Source organism: Saimiri boliviensis, chromosome 17, assembly GCF_048565385.1.
Source record: "Saimiri boliviensis isolate mSaiBol1 chromosome 17, mSaiBol1.pri, whole genome shotgun sequence".
NCBI lineage: Eukaryota > Metazoa > Chordata > Mammalia > Primates > Cebidae > Saimiri > Saimiri boliviensis.
This window is the reverse complement of record NC_133465.1, coordinates 63,714,650-63,737,372: the sequence shown is the minus strand read 5'-3', so window position 1 is coordinate 63,737,372 and position 22,723 is coordinate 63,714,650. Positions and strand designations below refer to the sequence as shown.

At 48.7% G+C, this 22,723-nt stretch overlaps 1 long non-coding RNA gene across 1 annotated transcript in view; it reads left to right on the top strand.

Moving 5' to 3' along the window:
- The window catches only part of LOC141581733 (uncharacterized), a 34,324-nt gene extending 13,094 nt beyond the window's left edge, over window positions 1–21,230 (top strand). Inside the window, exon 3 of the long non-coding RNA XR_012514478.1 lies at window positions 20,496–21,230. This is a non-coding gene — a long non-coding RNA (uncharacterized LOC141581733). The remainder of the gene's footprint in view (window positions 1–20,495) is intronic.
- The last annotated feature ends 1,493 nt before the right edge of the window (window positions 21,231–22,723 follow it).

Below are 22,723 nucleotides of genomic sequence, written 5' to 3'. Positions count from 1 at the left end.
TGGGACATTTTGGTATGTTGTGTCTGTGTGTGTCTAGTAGGGGTGGGCGTCAGGGATTTGGACACTCAGTCTTTATAGCAAGGGAGTGGTAGGGGGAGGGGCAGCCATCTGGGCTGCTGCCACACTTCCCCTGTGTCTGTGTCTTCCTGATTATTATTCTGGGCCCAGATAGAAGCAGCTGCATGGTGGGGGGAAAGCTGATAGGCAGTGGCAGGTAACACCGGATGCTGGGGTTGGAAGCCGACCAGATCCCAGCTGTGGGGGAGGATGGGCCTGGAGGAGAGAGAGCCAACTCTCAACACCCCCAGCCCCTAGCTGCCTTTTTATCCAACCCAGCTGCGCTGTCTCTGCTGACTCTGGTGCACAGGACAGTCTTGTGTTGCCTCTCCTCCTGGATCTTCTTCCCCACCCTCCTCTTGCCAAGTCCCAGGCAAGGCCTAGGGGAGGGACGGGGACAACAGTTGGGTTGGAAGTTCTTGTGCTGGTCAGTTGCCTGCTGGGCCCATTTTCCATGCTCCTCCTGCTCTGCTTAGCACCTCGGGGGGCTGACCGTGGCAGCTGGTTCCTGACTGGTTTGGGCCATTGAGTCCTGGCAGGAATGGGAGCAAGCAGGAGGCAGAAGCTGGAGTATTTTTCCCCTGCCTTTCCAGCATTGCTGGATTTCATCATTGCTCTTGCTTTCTTTAGCTAGATCCACCAGCTTCCACGATGGACCTGGCTTTGGGGTCCAGTGATGCCTTCTCCTCCTTTCCAGCCTGGGGTGGTAGCAGTTTCCCACTGTTGCTGATTCCCACCTTGCCTCCCTATCCCCTTCTCAGTTCTTCCTTCATCTGTGCAATCAAGCCCCTGCATAAATCTCCACCTTTTAGACACTCAGAGTGGTGCCTGTTTTCTGCACGGACCCTGATGCTGCAGCCATCTGATCGGGCCTCAGGCAAACTTGAACTCAGACCTGCCTCTGCCACTAATGAGCCATGGAATCTTGGACTAGTGGCTTTGCCTCTCTGGACTCTGCTTTTCTTAATCTTGAAATGGAGAAGGGGGTAGGGAGAGCAGCCCCTTCTGAGCACTGTGCCCTCTGCCTGGGGCGCTCAGGGCTTTTCCGGTGTTCTTCTGCTGAGGCTCCTGGGCCCCCTCCAGTGGTCTCCACCTCACTTGGAAGAGAGTGAGAGACATGCCCATGGGGCGTGGCTTTGGGTCCTAATCTCCCTTCTCCATGTATGTGGGGCTCATACCCAGGCCCTGGGTAACACTTCTAGCCCCCAGGTAAGTTGGGAGGAAGACTAGATGCCTCTGAGGAAAAGCAAGGGTGCCAAGGTGGGGGCAGGGCTCCTCAGTGGCAGCACTTCCGATATTTTGGGCTGGATCATTCTTTGCTGTTGGGGTGGCCGGGCTGTCCTGTACATTGTATGATATTCAGCAGCATCCATGGCCTCTACCCACTTGATGCCAGTGCAATCCTTTCCAGTCACGATCATCTTCAAGCCTTGCCAAACATCTCTGGGGGGCAAAGTTCCCCCTGGTTCAAAACCCCTGACTTCCAGGGGTTTCAACTCCCAAACTAGGGCTGGGGAGGTGGAGTTGGGCTATACTGGGCAGTCAGAACCAGGGAAAATTTACAGAAGAATCTCTCCCTCTCCTGCCGCCAGCTGCCTCCCAAAATCACTTGGAGAGGAGGGGAGTGTGGGTGAGGAGTTTGAGGGCTGGGAGGGAGCCAGAAGGTGCCAGTTGTTTTGGGGTCCTGTGCTCAGGCCCCAGGCCCACGTGAGGGGCAAGAAGGCCATGAGATCTGGTGGAAACCCCTCAGGTCCCCTCCCCCAGGAAGCCTGCCTCTCACCCTGATCGGGCCCAGATGGTTGTCGTTGTGGGGAAGGGAAACAGTCTGGGCTGGGAGCTGGGAGGGAGAGAGGGCAAGATCAGAGCAGAGCTGAGGCCCTGTTTGGGGTTTGAAATGCCCAAGCTGTTAATTTGAGAATAATCAATGCTAATTTGCACATATCTGGTTGCTATAGCAGGTTATCTATTTCCCGTCAAGATGTCCCAGAGGCTCCTGCAGCTCTTCCCGTGGCTGCCCACCCCGTCTCCCCCTCCCCGCCCTGAGGTGCTGTGGGACCAGCCTGAGCAGGGGAACAGCAGGTCAGCACCCTCCCCACAACCTCTGAGTTCACCCCAGCTGCACGGTGGGCTGAAGAACTCCAGAGCGCAGGAGCCAGGAGCAGAGGAGCGAGGGGGGTAGGGGGGCGGCCAACCGAGCCTGGGAGGAGGAGAATTAAGCAAAAGTGCAAATTACCCAAACCCGTGATTAACATTTCTTCCAAATCTGCATGAATATTAAAGCGCAACCCACCCTGGTCCCCACACAATGAATTCTGCATGAATCTTAAGATAAATCGTTTGGATAACTTAGCGGCAGCTGTACTCCCCTGCTGCCAGCTGCCTCCCAAAATCATTTTGAGGCGGGTAAGGGGAGAGGAAGAGAGAGTGGGTGAGGGGTGGGAGGGCCAGGAGGGAGACAAGTGGTCCCTTTTGGACCCCTCTGCTCAGGCAGCGGGGCCAAGCGGGGCATCGAGCTGAGGGTGACCGGTGAGTTTCGCCAAGCCTTGGCCCCACCCAGTTGCTGGGGCGAGAATGGCACACGGAGGAGCCACCATGGAATCTCTCTCTTGCTGAGGACCCCTTTCTTGGGTTTCTGGGCTGCTTGTTCTGTGCTTCTCCTCTTCTAAGAAGCAAACCAGCTCAGCTAGCCCTCAGTTCATGCCCCACCATTTTGGCGGTCAGGATTTTCAACCCGATGGGGGGTCTCTCCCCACCAGGAGATGGTTGGCAATGTCTGGAGATGATCGTGATGGGGAAGGGGTGTTCCTGGCATCAAGTAGGTAGAGGCCACAGATGGTGCTAAATATCCTACAATATACAGGACAGCCCCAGGCACCCCAACAACAATGATCCAGCCCAAAATACCAACAGTGCTGAGGTGGAGAAGCCCTGCCCTTGGGGTGCCCACCCCACCTTGGCATTCTCACTTCTCAGAGGCATCTAGTCTTCCTCCCAACTTACCCAGGGGCTAGAAGTGAGTTACCCAGGGCTTGGGGTGGGGGCTGGGATCAGGGTTTTGAACTTCAGAGCATGGTAACATCATCATCATGAGTGTCATTGTGCCAGGCAGGGTCCTGGCAGGAAGTAGATGGCATCCTTGAAGGGTTCCAGCAAAGGCAGTTTAATGAAAAGGCCATTTATAGAGTTGTGAGAAAAGTTAAGGAAAATCAGCTTCCCTGGTGTAGGATTCAGGGGCCATCAAGAGTGGGGAGCCTTTGCCACCTTTACATCCAAAGGGACAGGGAAAATAAACGGAGCTATCAGAGCCTGGGGCTGTGGAGAAGGGGCCACCCCACAGGAACCATGACCCTAGTAGAAACAGCTGCTCTCAGAACAGCAGCAGGGAGGGAGGGAGAGGGTGGAATCAGTACCCCCATCATTCCCTCCTCCCGCCCTCTGTCTCCTGCCAGGGCCTCTGATCAGCCAAACCCAATTAGAAGGCAGGAGACAAAAGGGCCCAGCTGACACAGCCTGGAGAAGTCACCCTTCCAAGGCACAGAGAAGAGGGGAGAAGAGAGCTTGGCCTTGGCAGGGTGATGGAGGCAGGGGCCGATGGGGGAGTGAAATGGAGGGTGGCCAGCATAGTCATCCCCATCAGCACCAAGGGAAGCTGCCTACAGGGCATCCCCAGGAACTGCTCCTAGGAGCTCAATCCGTGGCACGGTAGTCGAGGAAAACCCATGGAACAACCCATGACCAGGAACATGAGTGGGTCAGCACAAATGCCTTGTAGAAAATTCTAGAGTCTTCCAGTGGTAGAGATAGTGTTAAAAATGTTAAGAGTCCCTGGGGAGCCAACCTCAGCGAGAGCTTCGTTAAGCCAATGGTGTGCTGGGGTTCAATGGACAAAAATGCCCAAGTTCAAGCCCACATTTGCAGGAGCATACCCATTGTAAAAGAGAATTTCACTTACAATAGAGTGTCTTAAGAAGTGGAAGTCAGTCCCAGCCTGTCAGAAAAGTGGTGGGATTGCTGCTCTGGAAAGGACTTGCTGATGATTGGAAGTAGGGTTGAGAAAAACAGGAGTCAAGAGTGAGCACTTGAGCTTCTGTCCTGAACAGTTGGGTGACCGTGGCGGTGCTTCCGGATATGGGAAAGATTGGGAACCCGGTTCTGTTGGACTCCAAAGCCCAGCTCGGGGTAGACAGTTACTTTTTTTGCTTGCCAGGCTTCAGTCAGTGTCCCGGGGCTGTGGCCAGCTCCTCTCCCCTTTCCAAAGATGCACTCTGTATATCTTCTCCTCTCTGGCTACAGGCGGGATGGCAGCGTTTGTGGAAACTGCTGGGGGTCATGAGGAAGAGGGGTTTGGCCCAGAAAATGTGAATGGCAAGGGGACCAGAGGGACTGTTTCCTGTTTTCTGCTTTGAAGCAGCAGCTTAACAAGAACAGACAAACAGGAGCGCTTCTCAGCTCAGCAGGATGATGGGGGGCGCAAATTAAAATCCCATTATAAGAACACCGCGGAGGCTGCTGGCAGCCCGGCTGATGATCATTTACACTAATGTACACACACAAAAGCCTTCCTCGCTGTGGCTCAGGCCCAGAGGCAGCCATGGGAAGAATTCTGAAGTCCATCTGTCTTCCTCACCTCCAAGCTTGTGTCCTTGGGCAAGTTGCATAACTTCTCTTAGTCTCAACTTCTTAGCCTCAATTGTGCTGGAAGGTGTCCATTTACTTTCCAGACCACCCTCTCTCCTCCACCTGCCTTGACTAGGAGGCCAGCCTCTGAGGACCTTAGCTCTGGCTTGCACAGATGGAGTACGAACAGAGCTCAGAGGGTAAGATGAGGGAGGTGAGGACATTTGGTCCAGTCTCCTTCCAGGCCAGGAGGTGGCTGTCAAGGTCTTCTCCCATAATCCCCTCTGTCTCCAAGCTCTTCCTTGACCCACTCAGTCCTAGGGGCATACTGGCTTCCCTCTCTAGCTGGGCCCTGGGCATGACCCCCCATTCCTTGGATCTCCTTAGCCTGTTTCACCAACATCAATGGTTCTTTCTTTAGGACTCTGTATTAGTCCATTTTCATGCTGCTGATAAAGACGCACCTGAGACTGGGTAATTTATAAAGGAAAGAAGTTTAATGGACTTACAGTTGCACATGGCTGGGGAGGCCTCACAATCATGGCGGAAGGTGAAAGGCACATCTTACATGGTGGCAGACAAGGGAGAATGAGAGCCATGTGAAAGCAGAAACCTCTTATAAAACCACTAGATCTCATGAGACTTACTCACTACCAGGAGAACAGTATGGGGGAAATTGCCCCATGAATCAACTATCTCCCACTGGGTCCCTCTCACAACTATCTCCCACTGGGTCCCTCTCACAACTATCTCCCACTGGGTCCCTCTAACATGTGGGAGTCATGGGAGCTACAATTCAAGATGAGATTTGGGTGGGGACACAGGCAAACCTTATCAGACTCCCAACACGTCTTTGAGTAGGCCAACTGCTTCCTCCCAAGACCTCAATGGCACACCTCTTGCGATGGCACACCTATTGCATAGAACTGAAGCCATCGTGGAATGCAACAAGTCATGGAAAAGCACAGAGTGCAGGGCCAGGCTCATAGGAAACATCAGAAGGCAAGGGGCCAGGTTGCACAGTGATTGGCAGCCTAGACTGCCTGGGATTTGTCCAGCTCTGGCTTAGCCGAGCTGTGACACTGTGGGCACCATGCTTGTTCTTCCTGTGTCTTGTCTACAGTTCTTCCTCCATGAAATAACTGATGATGATGGCTGATGAGAGTGAGAGCACATGCATGTTAAGGTTGCTGTGAGTTCAAATAAGTAAATTTGTGTAAAGTTTTTAAATGGCACATCGCAAAGTATCAGAAACATTAGCTGTTACTTTTTACTGTAGTAAGTCGTCACAAAATCTGTTTTCTTCTAGGCCACACAAAAGGCTTACTCAGCAGCCAATTTCTGCATCCTTGAATAATGTGATCATGGCACAGTTTCTATGGTTAGAAGGACTCTGAGGGCATCTTTGTCTTAGGTGAGATCTAGGCTTCCCAACTCCTAGATTAGGATACCCCTCCCTGAGAGCTTCAGGAAATACTTTTGAATCTAACTGCATATTTCTGGTCCCCAGTAAAACTAGAGCTTGCTGAAGGGTTTGTTTATTCACAAACGTGTATCAAGGGACTATTGTAGGCGAGGCACTGTGCCGAGCCTTGGGAGTGATATGTTAAACTCACAAGGACCCTCCATTTGCACTGGGTTTTAAACTTAGGATCAGTAATAGCCCTTGAGCCACAGTGAACCAGATTTAGAACAAACATAGGAGAGAGGGCAAGTGTCAACAGCTCTGAGGCTCTTGGCTGCTGGAGGAGTTTGGAGAAACATTATATAACCAGCTCTCTTCTAAGGATGCCATGCCCATGTCCTTTCTTTGTACTTTAGAGGAGAGGGCTTGGCATGATCTAGGGCAGTGGTCTCCCTTTTCTGCGGAGTCCATGGATTTTGACTGCCACCACCACCATCATCACTAACACCACTATCAACACTACCATGCCTGCCACCAACACCACAATCATATCCACCACCACTATCATCATTACCACTACTTCCAGCCCTGTTATTACCACCACCATCATCACCATCACTGCTAATGCCACTACTACTACCACCATCACCATGACCACATCCAACACCGCCATCACTATTACCTTCACCATCACCACTAACACCATTGCCACTATCACCACCACCACCATGACTGCTATCACCATCATCACTACTCCCTATTATTACCACAACTACCACCATCACCACCACAATGACTATCACCATCACCACTACCACCTCTTATTACCACAGTGACCATTATCACCACCACCATAACTACTATCACCATCACTACTACCACCTATTATTACCACAACTACCATCATCACCACCACCATGACTACTATCACCATCATCACTACCACCCATTATTACAAGTACCATCGTCACCACCACCATTACTATCACCATCATCACTACCACCTATTATTACCACAACTACCATCATCATCACCACCTTTACTACTATCACCATCATCACCACCACCTATTATTACCAGAACTACTATCATTACCATCACCAGCACTACCATCACCACCACTACCTCCACCACTACTATCACCACTAGCACTACCACCATTACTAGTATCACCACCATCACCACCACCATCATTACTGCCACCAACATCATCACTAATATCACCACCACCATCACTACCATCACCATCACCATTACTGCTATCATCATCATCGCCACCACCATTATTACCACAACTACCATCATTACCACCACCAGTACTACCATCACCACTACCTCTATCACTACTATCACCACCATCACTACCATCATTACTAGTGTCACCACCACCATTACCACTACCACCATGACCAAAATCATTACCACCACCATCATTACTGCCACCAACACCATCACTACCATCACCACCACCATCACTACTATCACTACTATCATCACCACTACCACCATCATTACTATCAGAACTGTCATGACCAAAATCATTACCATCATCATAACTACCATGTCCACCACTGCCACCACTACTATTACCACCACCACCACTACCACCACCATCACCACTACTACCACTACTACACCACCATCACCACCATAGCCATCACCACTACCATCACCACCACCACCATCACTATGATCACCACCATCACCATTATCACCATCATTACTCTCACTATTATTACTTCCACCACCACTCACTACCATTCACTATCATCATGACCACCTTCACCATCACCATCATGACAACAATACCAGCAAACACTTTTCATCCTCAGTTTCACATTCTCTGTATTTTACCTGTGCTCCACAGCAGACATGTCGTGATCACGGACTTTGGGGCAGAAGAACGTACTACATCATGGACTTTGGGGTCAGGAGAACCCATTCCATGGTAGCTGTGTGATCTCAGGAACATTGTTGAAACTCTCTAAATCTAAGTTACTGTTTCTATAAATGGGAATAAGAATACCAGCTTCATAAGATTGTTGTGAGAATTAAAAAACAGATCATGTCAATAAATCCCTTGGTCTAGTGTCTGTCACATAATAACTGCTCATTTGATGTCTCTCTATTACCCAATCCATCTCTTCATCCATCTGTCCATCCATTCATCCATCTATTGATCCATCTATACATCCATCCATCTATCAGTCTATCTATCTATACATCATCTTCATGATTATAGCATTTTCACTTGGTTTGGGTTGCCTGTAGGTATGTAACAAACCAACTCAAATGTAGTGGTATGAAGCAATTGTTGATATGGTTTGGGTTTCTGTCCCCACCCAAATCTCATGTTAAATTGTAATCCCATGTTGAAGGAGGGTTCTGGTAGGAGGTGACTGGATCATAGGGGCACACTTGTTCCTTGCTGTTCTTGTGACAGTGAGTGAGTTCTCAAGAGATCTGGTTGTTTGAACGTGTGTAGCACCTCCCCCTTCTCTCTCTTCCTCCTGCTCCAGCCATGTAAGACATGCCTCCTTCCTCTTCATCTTCCACCATGATTTTGAGTTTTCTGAGGCTTCCCCAGTCATGCTTTCTGCACAGCCTGCAGAACCATGAGCCAATTAAACCTCTTTTCTTTATAAATTACCCAGTCTCCGGTAGTGCTTTGTGGCAGGGCAAGAATAGACTAATACAACTATTGTTAATTATTACTATTTCTCATGATTTTTGAGATTAACTGGTCTTAACCAGTCAGTTCTCACTTGGTTTCTCTCATGTGGTTTTATTCAGATGGTGGCTGGAGTCATCTGAAAGGCTTCCTCACTCTCATGTCTAGAAGTTAATGCTGGCAATTGGCTGGGACCTTGGCTGGAGCTGTCTGGCAAGACACCTACACATAGCTTCTCCATGCAGCCTGGGTTTCCTCACAACATGGTAGCCAGGTTCCAAGAGTAAGCATCCCAAGAGACAGGCAAGTGGAAACTGTCACCTGTTATGACCTAGCCTTGGAAGTTACATAGCATTATTCCTGCCATACATTGCTGAGGGAGTCACTAAGATCTGCTTAATTCCAGGCAAGATGTTGACTTTACATTTTGATCCAGGAAGTGGCAAAGTCACATTGTGAGAAGACCATGTAGGATGAGTGATATTGTCCTAGCCATTTTTGGAACACAGTTTTTACACTTTGATAGTTTCATTAAGCATTAAGCCTTGATATCTTCTTGTCTCAGGTATTCACCCTCTCAGCCATCTAAGCTGTATTTTCTGGATCAGATACTATGCTTTCCTTGCCCTTTAGGAAATCTGATGCACTAGAAAGAGCAGTGTTCTGGAAGCCCAGATTTCCACTTCCTTGACCCAATTCTACTCTTTATAGTGCTTTCGAGCAAATTTGGAGCTAGCCACTGCTTCCTCTTTCACTTCCACGCCTTTGGGGTTCCGTAGCTTCAGAGGGAGGAAGATGACATATCACATCTGATTTTTCCACTCTGGTTATCTTACTACTTCTCCTCCATCCCAAAGAAGAAAATCAAATTATTTAATAGACTTTGGTGTTGGAATTTCTACACCCAAGACCTTTCAACATCAGCTCATCTGGGCTAAGTGTCAGTTCCCAGTAAGCTCATCCCTGACCCACCATCCTACCAGCCCAGGATCTCCCAAGAGTATCTTTTCTTCTGTGTTTACTTTATGGAAGACTGCATAAAAATTACCCCAAATGCAGTAGTTTAAACCAATGCACATACAATATCCTCTCACAGTCTAAGGGTCAAGAATCCTGGTGATCTTTGCCGGGTCCTCTGGCTCAGGGTGTCTCTTCAGGCTGTAATCAAGCTGTCAGCTAGGGATTCAGTCTAATCTGAAGTCTTGGCTGGGGAAGGATTTACTTTGGTGCTCACTCATGTGGTTGTTGGCAAGCCCCAGTCCCTAGAGGGCTGTTGGCTGGAGGCTGCCCTTAGTTCTCTGCCACATGGGCGTTTCCATAAAAAAGATTACAACATAGCAGCTTGATTCACTAGCGAAAGTAAGTCAGCAAGCAAGAGAGTGAGGGCAAGCCAGAAGCCACAGTGTGTTATAGCCTAATCTTGGAAGTGACATCCCATCACTTTTGCCATATTCTAATAATTTGAAATCAGCCATTAGGTCCATTCCATGCTCAAGGCAAGAGGATTACACAAGAGCATGAATACCAGGAGATGGGAGATCATTCAGAGCCATTCTAGAACCTGCCTGCTGTACTCATCATAACCCTGGGATTTGGGGAAGACAAATATGAAATTCTCACTATTTTGTTAATGGTAAAAGTGGTTAGGAGTTGTACATGAATTTTCACAGCAACATTATTCAGAACAGCCAAAGAAAAAGTAGATAGAACCCATATGTCTATCAACTGATGAATGGGTAAATATGATATGGTATACCTGTATTATTCAATAATCAAAAAAGATGAAATACTGATGCATACTACTACATGGATGAACCTTGAGAACATTGTGCTAAGTGAAAGAAGCCAATCAGAAAGGACTGTGTATTGTGTGGTTCCATCCATGTGAGCTATCCAGAATAGGCAAATCTATGTAGATTAGTGGTTGCCAGGGGCTGGGGAAGATGGGGGCAACAGGACAATGTAGTGGGTGGAATTGTGTTCCCCCAAGAGATATGTCTATATTCTAACCTGTAGAACATGTGAATGGGGACTTATTTTTTTTTTTTAAACGGTCATAGCAGATATAATTAAGTTAAAGTTCTCAAGATGAGTCAGGCTAGATTTAGGGAGACCCAATGACACATGTCCTTATAAGAAAAAGGCCGAGAGAGATTTGGCCCTCAGAGGCAAAGGGGAGAAGGCCATGCAGAGACAGATGCACCGGTTGGATTGATGCAGTCCCAAGCCCAGGTACGCCTGGAGCCACCAGGACCTGGAAGAGGCAATGGAGGACTCTCCCCTGGAGCCTTTGGAGGGAGCATGGTCCTGCCCATATCCTGCCTCCACAACAGACAGAACCAATTCCTGTTATTTCGAGGCACCAGGTTTTGATTAATTTGTTACAGCTGCCCCAGGAAACCAGTACAGGGGTGATGATGAAGGGTGTGGGGTTATGTATTTGGGGTAATGAAAATGTTCAAAAATTGATCCTGGTGATGTGTGTACAACTTTGTAAATATACCAAAAACCATTGGATTGCACATTTTTATTTTTATTCATTTATTTTAAAATGGAGTCTCACACTGTCACCCAGGCTGGAGTGCAGTGGCTCAATCTCTGCTCACTGCAACCTTCAGCTCCTGGGTTTAAGAGATTCTCCTGCTTCAGCCTCCCGAATAGCTAGGATTACAGGTGCCCACCACCACACCTGGCTAATTTTTGTATATTTTTAGTAGAGACAGGGTTTCACCATGTTGGCCAACTGGTCTCAAACTCCTGACCTCAAGTGATCTGCCCACCTCGGCCTCCCAAAGTGCTGGGATTACCACCATGTCCAGCCTGAATTGCACATTTTAAATGGTGAATTGTATGATATGTGAATTATATAAGACTGGCTAAAGAAAAAGGCTAGAGGATTTGCCCCTCTTCCAGGCAGGTAGGGAAAGAGGCAGGACCAGAAGGTGGGTTGGGAGGGTGGGTTGCTCCATGCTGCCAAGCCACTTCCCCTGGACAGCAGCACTATACCCCAAATAGAATGAACTTATCTTTAGGGTCCCCCCTAAATCAAAGATGGCTTCATCTTGAGATCTTTAACTTGATTAGTGCTCCCCAGGGCCATCCCCACATAGGCAGAGGTGATGCGTGCAGGTAATAGGGAGCCCCGGTCACGTGGCCTTTCCTGCCCCTTTGTCTCATGCGTGTGATCGTTCCCTCCTGCTGCTGCTTAACCTTGTCTTTCCCCACCTCTCAGTTTTCACGCCTCACTGCCTCCCCATCACCCCTTTGTGAGCTGTCTTCATCGCTGTACCTGCTTCCATCGCCCCCTCTGAATAGCAAACCTCCAGGGGCAGAATCCATTTCCAATCCCTGAGATGTCAGGGGAATTGAAAGCATGGCAAATATTTCCGAGATCTAAATTACACCGACCCCGGAAGGCTGAACTTGCAGTATAATCCAGGTTATGAATTGTAAATCAGACGCCATGCAAAGTACTTGCGAAAATTCAATAAAGCTTTCTTTGCTCCCAGCACAGCGAAGCTGGGCCTAGGGAGGCAGGAGGAGGCATGCTGGAACTTGGAGGAAAGGAGACCTGCGACTGGGGAGGAGGGGGTAGGGAGGAGGTGGGCAGGGGGTGGGGGCTCTGACCCTGCTTGGCCAAGACTTCTCAGGGGGAGGAGCTGCCCATTTTCCTGTAGGAGGAGTCAAGAGGGTCTCCATGGCCACTGGAGAACATGCCCTACAAGACTTAGTCCAGCCTTGCAAATGAGAATGATACAGTTACCAGCCCATCCAAGTGAGGGAGGCCTTGGAAGGAAAGGTGGCCTTCTAGACTACTCATGTGGCACAAATGGTCAGGCTGCCTGTACATGCACGCATGTTGTCGGGGGTGGGAGGGTTCCTGCTATTAAGATTGTTTTTATCCCTGTTTTAGTAAGAGAGAAGTCAGAGAACTCACTTTGGACCCACTGCCGGTAGGCACCCCTAGGTGAGGAGAAAGCAGCGCACACTGGAATCTCTCGAGTTCTACTTGGAAGGGAGGCTGAATAGCAAATGGCCCCACTTTATGGCTGCAAGGGGATTGCATAGAGGCTTTTATGTTTCAAAACCTGGCAATCCCTAGAGAAAGAAATGGGGTGGGACAGAAGGCAGGTGTCCACTTCCAACCATGGAGGTACACTGAGGCATGGCAGCTCTACCCTGTCTGAATTGGAAGTTGGGGATGCTGGGGGGGATCACATTTTATGTGGTTACATCTCTGGGGCACCAAGAAGGTAAATACTTACAAAAGCACTCAGCCTGCTTATCTCAGGGATCCTCCCCTCTCCCTTGGTTTTCTGGCCATTAGAGAGTTTGAAAACATCCCCCTCACCCAAAGATAGATGGGAAATCAGAAGCTGGCAAAGACTAATTTTCCCTGCTCAAACTTAGCCTCATGAGCATCCCACCACATCTCCACAGATGACTCCTGTGGGCAGCCATTGGCTCATCTCACCTACTGAGGTCCACCTGCCAGGCACTGTGCTGGCTGCCAGGGAGACAGGGATAGGAGGTGAGGCCCTTCCCTTGAGCAGGTCGGGTAGTGACAGGTTGCATCTTCTGACCATCTCATCTCCCAGATGCTCAGAAGACCCAAGTTCCAGGCACACACTGTACCAGCCTTGGGGGAAAGGCCAGGTACTGTCCTTGGTCATCGCAGGTTTATGGGGCTGATGTAAAGAGGCCTGGAGAAGACTTGAGCTGCTTGTGTTGGTGGGAGTGGGGGTTGCCAACCCTGGGCTTGAGCAGCCCTGAATGTTCCCAGCCTATTAATAGTCATGATGAGGAGGATGTGGAAAGTCTCCCCTTTAGGTGCTCAGGGCTCTGCCAGGCAATTAAAATGCAGCCCTGCTCATGCCTCTAATGAGGACTCCATTAATATCGGGGGCAGCCTTAGCTCTGGGCTGTGTCCTGCAGGAACAGCCTCATCAGTGTAGCCTGGCCAGAAAGAGCTTAGTGCATCTTTTTGTTCTGTAGAAAGATCTCTTTCTTTCTCTCTCCCTCTTTGCCTTCTCCCACATGCTGCCTACCCTTGAAGAACATGGAGAAAGTGCAGTGCAATGATATGGGCTTGAGCCTCCTCTACAAATCCAGGGCACATGTAGCTTGGCTCTCTGGCACCCACAGACCATTGGCAAGCATGGTGGGAAGACTCTGAGATGGTCCCTCTCTCTGATTCCCACCTCCTGATGCTCAGGCTCTTGTATTAGTCCCCTCCCCTAGAGTGTGGGCTGGACTTAGTGACTTGCTTCCAGTCAATAGAAGACAGGAAAGGTAGGGGATGCTCTTCCATGATAGGCTGCAACAGATGACAACCTGTCTTGTTAGAGTCTAGTGTCTTCTCGGCTTGCCACTTTCAGGAAGGAAGCTGCCATGTTGGAGAGGCTCAGGTGGCAAGAAACAGAGTGGCCTCCAGCCAGCAGCCAGTTAGGATCCAAGACACTCAGTCCCTTAAGGAACTGAATCACAACAACCACATGAGATTGGATGTGGCTCTTTCCCCAGCTGAACCTTCAGATGAGACCTCAGACCCTCAACTGCAGCCTATGAGAGACCCTGAGACAGAAGACAGGTGAGCCATGCCCAGATTCCCAGCCCACAGAAAGTATGAGATAATAACTGTGTTTTAGGCCACAGTTTAAGCTTTGGGATAACTTGTTCCTTAGCAATAGATAACTCATGTAGCAAGTTATTTAACCTTTCACTTTTCTGTTTCTCATCTTAAAACAGTTCTAATCCTACTACCTTTCAGGACTGCAGAGAAGATTAACTGAGCAGATGCACGAAGGTGTGTTGTGCAGTGTTCGGCACCCAGGAAGCAAGAAATAGCAGCTTCATTATTAATTTACATCATCCTAAATAGTAATGGCTGTTCTGGGCCACTGCATTTAGAACCCCTGTGCTGGCTTGCCCTTAATACACACGCATTTATGCAGCTCACTCCCTTCATGTCCAGCCCTGCCCTGGCTGCATTCGGAATAACAATGAGATCCTGCATAGCGTCCCAGTAATAATGTCTGCTTACATTTATAGAGAGCTTTATAGTTTATGAAGCTCACTTATACTGCGTTGATTCAAAGGCAGAGTGGGGACTCGGGGACTTTGTTTTCTTGTTTATTTGGGGTGTGTCTCTGGGGAAAACAGAATCTCATTTTCCTACTTTTGGGTGCCCTAGCTTGGTTCCTGAGCTGCCTGGATCTTAAACATTCACTGAAGGTTACAGGTGGAAGCTCCTTTAAATTTTTTTTTAGTTGAGGTAAAATTCTCCTAACGTAAAAGTAGCCATTTTAAAGTATCCAGTTCAGCAGCATTTAGTACACTCATCACCTCTATGCAGTTCTAAAATATTTTTAAGCACCCTAAAAGGGAACCCTGGACTCAGGAGGCAGTCACCCCCTGCCCTCCTTTTTCCTGGCCCCTGACAATCACGAATCTATTTTCTGTCTCTGCGGATTTGCCTACCCTGGATATTTCATACAAATGGAATTGTAAAATATTTTTGTGTCTGGCTTCTTTCACACAGCTTGTTTTCGAGGTTTTTCCATGTTGTAGCCCACATCAGTGTTTCATTCTGTTTTTTTTTTTTTTGTTGAGTAATATTCCATTAAATGGATAGACCACCTTTTGTTTATGGAAGGGGCCTTTGAAGGGAAGGAAACTGAGGCCTGGAGGAGGGACTGGCCCAGGTGAGAGGAGCCATCCATGGCAGAGTCAGGGCCAGGAACGAAAGCTGACATGGCATGGGAGTAGCTGTCTGTCATTTCCAGGGTTTCCTCCTTGCCCACTGCTGGGCCAGGTTCACCCTTTGCAGTTAAGTGGGGCCTATAGACCAAAGTGATATCAGTCACTTCCAGGCCTGGCCCCTATATCTGTCCACACTGTCCCTGAGCTCATTGGCCAGCTGGATGTGAATGATCCAGTGGAGGACCCTCAAGCTGGTGGGGGGAGCGTGGTCAGTGAACCATGAGTGGGAGGAAGCCTGGGGCCTGAATGACTGTTGGAGTGAAACCCATTGAAGAGCAAGTCTCTTCAGAGGAGCAAGCAGTAAACCTTTGTGGCGTAAAGTTACTGGTTAAAAAAGAAAACAGTCAGCTCAGTGGTTTTCATCTGGGGGTGATTTTGCCTCCCAAGGAGACATTTAGCAATGTCTGCAGACATTTTCGATTGTGATAATTGGGGGATAACTCTGGCATCTAGTGGATAGAGGCCAGGGATGCTGCTAAACATCCTTTAATGCCTGGGACAGACTCCTGCCCTTCCCCACCACGAAGAATTGTCTGACTCCAAATGTCCACAGTGCCAAGGCTGAGGAACCCCCCCTTAGCACGTGCATCTGTCTTCCACGTCTGGCTCCTGCTATGACACTTTGCTGCCTGCTGACCTCACCTGAGTTATGACCACTGGAGACTCACCTGCCAACCAGCAGATGCCTGTCCTTGCCTAAGTCCTGATCTGTCCTCTCTGCCTGTCCCATCTCCTATCCCTGAACTTACCACTAGGATCCATCTTTTTTAAGCATCTCACCTGCCCTTCTACCGCCTGAGAGCTGCTGTCTGCTGTCCCCATCTGGCACAGACTTCCTGGGCTTCGTACAGGTGGACATACTGGGGCCAGGTTCTGGACCCTTCTTGTGGAGTCTTCCCCAGCCTCCTGGACTTGTCACCTTACCAGACTTGCCCCCAAGCCTGTGGCTTCCTCTCACAGAGCCTTTCCAGCTCACAGGTCCTCTGGTTTCTCCTGGGCCCCAAGGTGATCATGTGGGCTGCGTCTAGTCCCATCCACTCCCAGTGGGAAGCTGCCCCAGGAATGTGTCAGTGGAGCGCCTGCTTCTGTGCCACACTGACAACAGCTGATCCAATTTTTCTTAATTAGTACGTTTAATTATTGGTAACGTTTTACTTAAGTAGAATTAATTACTCCATCCCCAGCTCTGGCCAACTATGTCTTCTCACCATGGTTTCCTATTGATATTCTTCTATTAAGGCCACATTTCCCCTCTCCCTCCCAGGGATGAGCTCCTGGCAAAGACTCCTAGGAATAAAATCCCCCACTCCATGCATCTGTTGAGAACTCCAGCCAGAGCATCACGTCGAGTCAGAAATTACGGGTGGGTGTGGCTGAGCCCCAGGTGGGCACAGAGGGGCAGCTGCTAAAGTGATTAGCATCTCTATTCCTCTGGGCTGAGTCTAACCACTGGAAAGATCCTTTCTGCTTCTGGCTGGGAGTTTCCAGAACTGGTGCTCAGCCAGGAGCACGATGAGGAGGAAGAGCATGGGAACATTCCTTCTTCAAGGTGGACTATGGAAGAGTGATAGAGAGAAGGAAGCACTGTTCCACATCCGGCCAGCACATTTGGATTTTTCTTCGTGGCTCCTGCCTTTGGATTCAGGCCCCCGACAGCCCAGGAGCTTCCCTGGGGAAGAAGAAAGAGGCAGGGACCAGATCAACCTGCATTTGCTCCGAGGTGTGTAGCTGAACGGAGCTCTGAGAGCTACCTGAGCCAGCCGGTCAGGAAAGCTCTTTAAAGCAGAGTTCTTAAGTATTCCACAGAACCTGAGTCTCAGGAGATGCTCTGGGACAGAACAAAGGATGAGGCAGATCCAGAATTGAGGAAGGTTCGGAAGTATTGTGCTGTCTACCTGCCTCAGAGTCGCTGCTGATTCTAGCTTTCTCATCTTGTTCCGTCGTGCAAGAACACCTGGCCTCAGCCAGGTCACTTTCTGTGTCTTGGCTTACACAGCTGTAAAATGGGGATAGCAGCGCTGGAATGAGTTAGTATTTGAATGGTGTGGGGCATACTGGGGTACAGTCCACGTGGGTTGTTCTTATTATAACCAAGATGATGGAGGTTCCAAGAAACCCTGGATCAAAATAATCTGTTTAATTTTAATTGACCCAAAGTTCTCCAAATTTACTTGACTGCAAAATCTTTTCAGATCTTCAGAGCCCTTGTTTCTTGGGACACACCATAAGAAAGGCTGGTCCAAATACTCTAGGGTCCTGCTTTCTTGGAAGGTGTCTGGAGAGACCCTGCAACTTACGGTGCAAGTGCGTTCGGGGACTTTGCTGCCCGACCCCTCTTCTTGGTTGGTGTATCAGAAATGGGAGTCTCAGGCCGGGCATGGTGGCACATGCCTGTAATCCCAGCACTTTGGGAAGCCGAGGTAGGTGGGCTACCTGAGGTCAGGAGCTCAAGACCAGTCTGGCCAACATGACAAAATCCCATCTCTACTAAAAATACAAAAAAAGAATTAGCTGAGTGTGGTGCACATGCTTGTAGTACCAGCTACTTGGGAGGCTGAGGCAGGAGGATCACTTGAACCCGGGAGGTAGAGGTTGCAGTGAGCTGAGACTGCACCACTGCACTCCAGCCTGGACAAAGGAGTAAGACTCTGTCTAAAAAAAAGAAAGAAAGAAAGAAAGAAAGAAAGAAAGAAAAGAAAAAGAGAAAAAGAGATGCAGGTCTTAGTGGACTAAGATGCTCTCTGCAATGTTTTGTGCTGCTTTCTCAGGGTTCTTCAGGATTTACCTTGTTCTGGTGTCATGCCAACTCAATAAACAGCTTCAGAGGGGTCATAGGTCAAGTCTGCAGTGTGGCATTCTGACAATTCCAGTTGTTAGTCTCAAAAAGCTACGTCTCCTTCTTTTCCATGTTAATATGTGCATTGAGAGCTATGGGGCATCTCCTTGAGTCTGTGTCCAGGCCTGGACAGAGAGTGGACTCATGATCCACAGTGTAGACAGAACCATGCAGAAGCCCAGAGGACCCCTCCGCCCCCAATCTCCAGCCCTGTCTGGATCAGAGCCACCATTTGCAGCAAAGGGCAGGTGGAGAGAAAGCGGTCTCAAATTTGAAGCTGGAAAATCAAGGTTCAAATTCTAGCTTATTAGCAGCATGATCTTGGATGAGTTGCTTAACTCTGTGGATCTAACCTGGAAAAGCAGGAATAACTCCTCCCTGATTCCCCCACGTGGTGGTGTTAAAGATCAGTTCAGATGCTGTATGGCAAAGTGCCTTGTCCTGGGTAAAATGCCATGACACGATGCCCTGGCCACTGTATTGGTCTATTTTCTGTTGCTATAGAGGAATACCTGAGGCGGGGTAATTTATGAAGAGGTTCACTTGGCTCACCATTCTGCAGGCTGGAAGCATGGCACCAGCATCGACTTGGCTTCTGATGAGGTCTCAGGAAGCATTTACTCATGGTGGAAGGCGAAGTTGGAGCAGCCATGTCTCATGGTGAGAGGGGAACAAGAGAGAGGGAGGAGCCCTTTAAACAACCAGCTCTCCTGTGAACTAATGGAAGGAGACCTCACTCATTACCGCAGAGAGGGCACCAAGTCATTCAGGAGGCGTCTGCCCCCATGACCCAAACACCTTCCATCAGGCTCCACCTTCAACATCGTGGATCACATTTCAACATGAGATTTGCAGAGGACAAACATCCAAACCACAACAACGACCCCCTCCTCTCCCTCCCACACTCCCCTGCCCTTACCCAACCCGGGACAGGCACGCTGAGCAGGGCCAAAGCCCCAGCAGTCGCAACAATGCGGGAACAAATGTGATTACACGCTTGTGACAATATTTGATGAATTCATATGCGCCTAGGGGAGCAGACTAAGTAGGTGAATAAAGTGAGAATATTCTCTGTGACAATCAATATTCCTTCAATTGAACCATCTCTGCAGATCTGACATTTTGATTTTTCTTTTTTGGACACATTAACTGGATTTATGCTTCCATACGGTGGAGATGGCAGGGAAGACGAGGTGGAGGCAGTGCAAGTAGAGAGGTATGGTGCCGCCTCCATGGCACCTGGGTAGGTGGATGGGAGCAGGTCTATTTGCATAAGACTCTGGCTCAGTGGGAGCCACCGCCCCAGAGCACTGCACTCACCTGGCCTCTGCTGTGTGGAGCTGGGAGGCCCCACCTGCCTGTGGTTCTTTCAACTCCAGGCAAGCTGGGGAAAGGAGCCAGCTCCAGCTCTGGGAGTCCTCCTAGCCTGGAAGCCTGGCCCAGGCTCCCAGAACACTTACTCAGCTCTGGACAGAAGGAGAGGGGCCAGATGGCTTCTTGAGGGCCCTCCCAGGGTCGAGGTGAAGCTGACAGGCTCTAATCACTGCCTGGTTTCAGGTTTCAATTTCTGGCTCTGCCATTTGCTGATCAATGGTGGCAGGGGAGTGATCTTGGACAAACTGGTGACTTTTTTTTTGTCCCAGTGTACCAATATGCAAAATGGAGCTGATGGTACCACTAACTTGATAACCTGGTAACAACGCTGAGCACCTTTAGCTGCCAGACATTCTTTTCAGAGCTTTGCTGAATCAATGTACCCAATTGTCACAACAATCCAGCAGGGTGGATACTAGAATGGTCCCATTTCCAGGTGAGAAAAACGGAGCAATGCAGCTATGCATTTTAGGCACATGAAGTTTTGACTCAGTTCTGTCACTTAATAGATGCATAAGTCAAGATTCTTTATGGAAAAAAAAGTACAACTCAAAGGAGCTTAAGCAATAAAAGGATGCAGGATTATTGTCGTTGGTAGCTAGAAAAGGATGCTGAGGTTGCTTGAGAATCCACGGGAGGAAGGGCGCTAGAACCTTCTAGAACCTTCTAAAGGTTCCAGAGCCATAAGGGCTAGAACTCACCCCGCTGCAACCCCATCTGCATTCTCGCTCTGTCATTGTCCATCATTATTTCACTCTGCTTTTCTTTCCAGGTTGTTCTGTAAGACAGGATGGCACAGAGCTTCAAGAGATGACTCTGGCCTCTGACTCCTGTGTTTGTATCTGGCTTTGAGTGTGACTTTGGACAAGCTCCTTGGCTGGCCTGATACTCTCATCCTCATCCATAAGATGGAACATCAACGAAGCCTTTCTCATAGGTTATTGTGAGGATTAAATGAATTAGCATGTGCCAAGTGTTTGAAGTAGTAGTGCCTGACATGTGGTAGATGCTCAGTAACATTGGGGATCTGCCCTTCTCTTTCCTCCATGTGGCTGGCAGCCTTAGCCTGACCACATCAGCAGAGATGATTTTCTCCGTGAGTTACCAGGATCACCTAGATCTGGCCAAGGACTTGCCCCGTAAGGAAATTTGGAATAAGCAAAAAAGATCACTAGGTGTCGCCAATGGAAAACTAGGTTGTTTCAAGCCTATCTTTGCATGTTATCTGATTTTAGCCTTTCAGGGTCTTTGAGCTATTTTATGGCTCTGTAAGTTGTACATAACTGATAGCAATGCAAAATAATTCTTGTCTATAGACATGCAAATAAATCCTGTCCAGTGGTTCAATTGACTGCCCTCTTCCCTAAGGAAAAAGCCAGTTTCGGTCTATTTGTAAATTCATTTCCACTTTCCTACTCCCTATAAATTTCTGCTTTTCAGACTTCTCCTTTGTAACATCTGTCTGGTTCCCTCATTAAGTCAAGTAAAATCTTCAACACGTGTTAAAATATCAGAGTCATGATCTCACCTGTTTTTGGAAAACTATCTTTTAATACTTTTGATAATAGGAAAGTTTGCTAAGCAGTCCAAAAAGTAGGTCCAGTCTCCTAGTCGCGTGACCTTAATTCAGCTATTTTTCTATCCTGGTGTCAGTTTTCACTTCTATGAAATGGGAATACCATTATACACCGAAGAGTATGCCTGAGTATTTCTAAGAAATATATGCATCCAGCCCCATCCCCTGGACACAGAGGAGATGCTCAAAGAGAGCTGGCACTGTTGCAGGGGTGGTGCTGTATTTAGTCCTGGTCATTGGTAACTCAGCAGAGGTAGCACAGGTGTTGAAACATAGGAGGAGGACAACAGGCAGGAGGTGCCCTCTAAGGCTAACGCGGATGGGAACAGAGAGGAGACCTTCCTGGGTTGAGCTGCTTGTCACCTGCCCGTGCACTCAGCACCTCTCTACCTGTCACTGGACACATCCAACCTGGAGTGCAATCGACATGGGAAAAAACTGCAAACGTGGAAGTTTCAGTGTGGTGAGAGCATGTTGGCATGGAGATGGCTGTGTTTGCCCTTATCAGGATGAAGGAGGGGACAGTCATCGAGGTGCCAGGAAAAGAAGAGAAGTGAAAATGTGGGTGTGCCAGCTTGTTTCCTGGGGAGGCGCTGCTTTGCCCTAGGCAGATGCGATCATCTGGTTCTTTGTTCAGCATCTTCTACGCTGCACCTCTTAGCTGGTCCCTAGATTATTCATAAGCTGCGCAAACACTTGTTTAGCTCGAATCTGTTCCCTCCACCTGGAGAAACCTTGGTGCACTCATAAAATGGGGTCTGCCCTGTTCAAAGGAAGAGCCTGCTGCATGCTGGTTGCCAAATCAGGAATGTAACTACTTTGAGGCAGCAGTAAAGTGCTAGACCAGCCTTCTAGACCTAATACTTAGTCCTGCAAATTTTCTCTCTAACTGTTTCTAGTTTTCTCTGCGTTGACCTGAGAAAGAGAGCAATCGTTTGAAAAGTATTAATGAGACTCTTCCCTTTGTTTTTTAGTCTGAACCAGCATCCAGCAGCCTTGAGGAAAAAGATTGAGGTTGCTACAGGGGAGAGCAGAAAGAAAAACGTTTTGATATTCAAAACGCAATTTGTTGGCAAAACAATAGGAGAGGAAAAAGATTTTCCAAGTTTCTTTAACTCCTACTTAACAGATCAAGGCTGGCTTTGATGTGTTGCTCCAGTTTCCCTACCCTCTCCTGCCTGCTCAGGCCTTGCCTCTTGGTTGCATAGAGGGAGCAGTTGTGGGGAGGAAGAGGCCACCTCTGCTGATCTACAGTCAAGGTATTACCTGGGGCTGGTGTCTCATCTGAAGGCTAAACTGGGGAAAGATCCACATCTAAGCTCATGTAATTGTAGGGGTGGAAGGGAGGAAGAAGAATGGAAAGTGAGGATTGTGCTTTCTTTCCTGAGTCTTGGGAGGTGGGAGGTCTGGAGGTGGCCTTGATA